The sequence below is a fragment of the Manihot esculenta genome, chromosome 1, assembly GCF_001659605.2.
Source record: "Manihot esculenta cultivar AM560-2 chromosome 1, M.esculenta_v8, whole genome shotgun sequence".
Classification (NCBI taxonomy): Eukaryota; Viridiplantae; Streptophyta; class Magnoliopsida; order Malpighiales; family Euphorbiaceae; genus Manihot; species Manihot esculenta.
The window spans coordinates 13,667,771-13,672,697 of NC_035161.2; the positions used below are offsets into that span (position 1 = coordinate 13,667,771).

A 4,927-nucleotide genomic window follows, 5' to 3' on the forward strand; every position below is an offset into this window, starting at 1 on the left:
AATTCAAATTATTCTTACAATATTAAGCTTAGCTAGAGACATTTTTTTTATTTATTTTTTTATTTATCATTAATTCCCAATCTCTACTAGTTTAATATTCCATTAAGTGAGCTAGTTAGTTAGTCGGCACTACAAAAAAATAGTTTTTCGTGGGGGAAATTTTCCCCACCAAAAATGAAAATTTCTCAATTATATTATAGTCGTAACGAAATTAAAATTTGCAACTAAATCACTATTAAAAGTACAACACAAGATATTAGTGGCAAATTCTATTTCGCCACAAAAAGTACACATTTTGTTGAGAATCTGGATTTCCCGTGTAATATCAACAGTTGTGAAACTATTCTCCACCAATGAATCAACTATTTTGGAAATTTAACTATTAATGGTGGAAATATTCCCCACTAAAGAACTTATTATTATTGGTTAAAATATTTCGCCAATATTAGTTTGTCAGGAAAATTATCATTACAAGTAAAACTGTTATTGTTGATGCTAACTTGTATTAGTTACATATTATTAATGCTCACATATCTATACTTTAATAATTACTTATTTATTAATAAGCACTTTATCAAAGCACAAAGATTAAAATGAAAAATATAAAAAAGAACTTCAAAGCATTTAGTTTCATTATAGTAAAAATATATAATACATGCATTAAGTTGAAAAAAATATGACAAATGGAATTGTGTATAATATCACAAACATTATAATACATTGACCTAAAATTATAATCTAATAAAAAAGCATACTACGCTGTATAATAAAGTTTATAACTGAAATTAACGCCCGTTTAAGATAATCCAATCCATTGCACCATTTGCTTGGAATTGCTTGAAAACGCATATCTGTTAAACCGATCAAAATAAAATAATATCAACCATAAGATTAAACTTTATATGATGAATTCACTAAAGATAAAAAATAAATGAGAATTTTATACCTATTTTTAATACTTTTATGAAAAAAAAAAAGTTTCCTCTTGTTTCTAATTAAGTTATATTCCTTGTAACTCTTTAATTCATTTTCTCAAGTAATAAGCAATACATAAACAAGTTCATAATAATTAATAGCATTTGCAAAGAAATTTAATTTTTTTATATACTTGTGGTCATTAAATGATATTATAATGTTTAAAATTTCTACTAAAATTTCGGCATAACCTCTCCTCAATTTTGATCTAATCCATTTAAAAAAATGTAGTATACATCAATTCCAACTCAAAATAACTCAATTCCACCCGTAAAAATATTACAGCAAGTCTATAGATTTATCTTTCACGCATCAATCTAAGATTTTCACTACTAATTGCTGACATTCTTTGAGCTAAAAATTTCATTTTAACATCATTTTAGTGTCCTATTTATTTTTCCTACAAATCTCCCTTTACCAACTAATTGCTACCCAGTGCAGCTATGATGATTTATTCATGTCTATCTTGTGACTTCCAAGCATAAAACTTTGGTTCATATTTTTCCTAATATTTTCATTGGATAGCATCGTGATGCTCTTAAGAGATTTCCAAATTTATTTTTAGCTCTTACTTTATTAATATATGCTAAGATTTCTTTTGCGAGAGGAGTGGGGAGTGTGGAGGATTTGTGACCCAAGTAAAGCTTTTTTGGTGTTTCATGTACCTTTACAACAAGAAGAGTGTTACAACAGTAGCTCCAAGCTTCACCAAAGCTCTAAGAAGAAATATCTGGCTAAATATGGTAAGGTACGTAATAAAATAACCCAAAAAGATCAAATGGTTTTGCAGTACTGTGTAATATTGGAAAAGGAGCTTCAGGAATAGAAAATTGATATAAAAGTAGGGAGCTTAAGACTTCTTGGGGAATAAAAGAAAAAGCACACCTCCAAAGAAGTGACCCCATTGGCCATCTTATTCAAGGAACGCTGTTTCTTAAGCTTCTTCAAAATGGTTGCATAAAGCATGAATAATAGAATGATTGCTCACCTATCAAGCAAATTGCAGGACAATAAGTGATAATCCTTAGCAGATCTAAGAGTCAATTATCACGTACCATGATCAATAATGTTCGGAGAATACCTTTCTAGAAGCCATAACAGCTTCATCATAGACCTCTTGAATCTGTATAAATTTTTTCTCCATTTAAAACTATAAAGGGCAAGCTCTAGCACTATGAGTCATATGAACAAGGTAAATGCACAACTAAACCACAAAAAAATTGTTTTTACAGCAAATATATGTGACAAAAGTATCAAAGTTCAGTAAATTTCTATATAAAAAAAAAACATTCACCAAGAAGATTCTATAAATTGGTGGCCCCAATACATGATGCAGTAATCCCCAAATATCACATATCAAAGGATACAACCAACTTTTTCTGTCATGATTTTCCATTCTCCCCTTTTATTTCTTTATTCACCCCCAACCGATTAACAGTTCTTTTAATACTTGCAAAGGCAATCAATAACGCTTTTTTCAGCGATCACTATTGAATATCTACAATACCAAGTTTGGCTCCAAATTTTATGTATAGGCGTTTAACTTCATTGTATTATCTTCAACATCAACTTTTATATTAGGATTACCTTTTCTTCAAAAATCAATTAGTAAAGTTCTCATAAATTGGCAAGATCCACTTAATATCCATTTATTATAGCCCTCAAGAATCACAGTACTATAATGCTTGCCCAAAATATTTACCATACACAATAAATTACTAATACTTAGTAGTATACATATAACCTATTTTCTAAACACCTAGAAGAAAATGTTTCAAGCTATGTTTACCCCAAAAAATTCACACAAAAATAACTAATAGTGCCCTCGGAAGAAAATTTTTTAAGCCTTATGCAGCTATATCACATAAGAACCATAAAAGTACAGATTTGAATGAACCTACCTCATGGTTAGTTCATATAGAGAAGGCTCGATGGCATCTAGAATAGTTTTGTTTGCGGCAATCGACAATGAAAGCGGCTAGGATTTCCTTGACACTTTTGTATGAGTCTCTGAGCCTGCAAGACAAAAGTAGTCTAAAACATGAAATTAAGAAAAGCAGTAATGCCCAATCTCACATGGAGAGATTAGGACATATGCATATAGAAATGTAATTAAATACTTAAATATTTATATACATGGAAACAAAAGCACAGATAGAGAATAGATTAAAAGTTGCATAGTTTACACTAAGATGAAGATATGCTAATGGTCTTTTGTCACTTTTATGTTTTGGACATTAAAAGAAAAAAGTTAGGAGAAAAAACCAATCTGAGTTGGGCTAAGTTGGCCGGTTAAGCAATGTTGTTAAGAAATTTGAGATATCAACTAGATTTTACCTGCATCCTTGTCACAACTACCCATTTCAACAGCACATTTACACAGCTGGACAAAGAAAGCATCAAATGTGGTTTTAAGTGTTAAATCACAAGAACCATAAAGGACAAAGGAAGTCAAAATAAATAATAAATAAATAAAAAAAGATGATAGAATTAAATTAAGTTAATTTGACTTGAAAATTTATAAACGCTATCACTGCTACAGGGAGTGAAGCTACTTCTTCTTCCATATAGACATCCCAATGAGGACCCGTGGAATCAACTAAACTAATAAAAATATAAGGGACATGCGAATCTATATATATATATAAAGTTTCTAAAAGTTCCCAATTAACTTGTGAGTTATTATTATTTTTTTAAAAATCTCACTCATTATGCTCTAGACAATAGCATAATATTTTCTAGTAACTTTTTGTAATGCTGATGACCTGAGGCCACGATAATTTAGGTACAAAGAAGCAGCAGCGGCTGCTGCTCATTTAGCAGAGTAGCACGGGCAGCTGCTGCTGCTGGTGTTCTGCTGAATAGTATAATAAACAATTATCATAGTATTAAGATCATAATTACTAAATAAATCTTCAGCATCAATCATAATTTAAAATAATCGAATGACTAATTACCAAATAAAATAAAATTTAATAATTTAAAATATATAATATCAACATTACCAACATACACAATCATAACAACAACTTAACCTTACAGCAGTATCTACCAAAAAAATAAAACAACCAACATATTCCATCAGCAAACCATCAGACAACTAAACCCGCATTTCCAAAATAGAACATAAGAAATTAAAATCTTACTCGCTTCAATGGTCTGAGGAGCATCAACTCAATGAATTGAGTTATGGTCCACACATTGAGAGAAGAAATGTAAAGTGAGAAAAGAAATGGGCAGTAATGGAAAGGAACTCATATTCAAGACAAGAAATGGGTAGAAATTTACTGATAAAGAGAGAAAGGAACAAACTGGAGAGAGAGAGAGAAAGCGAGAATCGGGAGAAGGGGAAAGCGAGATTTGAGAGGGAGAATCGGGAGAGGGGGAAAGCAAGAATCGGTAGAGGGGAAAAGCCAGATATGAGATCGAGAGGGTTGGAGAGAATCTAGGAAAGAGGGACGGAGAGAATGGAATCGGCGGAGAGAGAGAGGGGGATGGTAAGAGATGAATTTTCCTTTTAATTTAATTATTTTAATTTTTTATTTCCATTATTTAACAGATTCGTTTGGGTAGGTGGGGCGCGCTTTTTCTTATTCATCATTTGTGGGAATATATTAATTCTCTGCAAATATTGAGTTTTTTTGGACAAATTTTCAATTTAACATTATTTATTGTATAAATATTTTCAGTGGTAAAATTTATTTTTTCGTAATTTTTTATAAAAAAATCACCTTTTCTATAGTTTAAAATTAAAATTATGATATACCTCCTATTTTATTTATATAATTTTCATATACATTAACATATAAATTTTTACCGAAATCAATAAAAATAAATAAATTTAAAAATTATAAATCTAAAAATAAATCAAAATTTATCAAACTGACGTAGAATTATATAGCATAAATTTCAAATTTACACTAGATATAAAATATTCATATTTAGAAAAATT

General features: G+C 29.8%; 1 long non-coding RNA gene across 6 annotated transcripts; it reads right to left on the reverse strand.

Moving 5' to 3' along the window:
• Window positions 1-664: 664 nt before the first annotated feature.
• Window positions 665-4,508, reverse strand: LOC110607215. Of its 6 annotated transcripts, XR_002486684.2 has the most exons (6): window positions 4,122-4,507; window positions 3,313-3,358; window positions 2,877-2,991; window positions 2,057-2,098; window positions 1,641-1,963; window positions 665-851 (listed from the first exon to the last, which is right to left on the reverse strand). It is a non-coding gene; the product is annotated as an uncharacterized LOC110607215 (long non-coding RNA). The 6 variants fall into 6 exon arrangements; XR_006350224.1 differs by having other exon boundaries at window positions 1,641-2,125; window positions 4,122-4,508; XR_002486683.2 differs by lacking the exon at window positions 3,313-3,358.
• Between the last annotated feature and the right edge of the window lie 419 nt (window positions 4,509-4,927).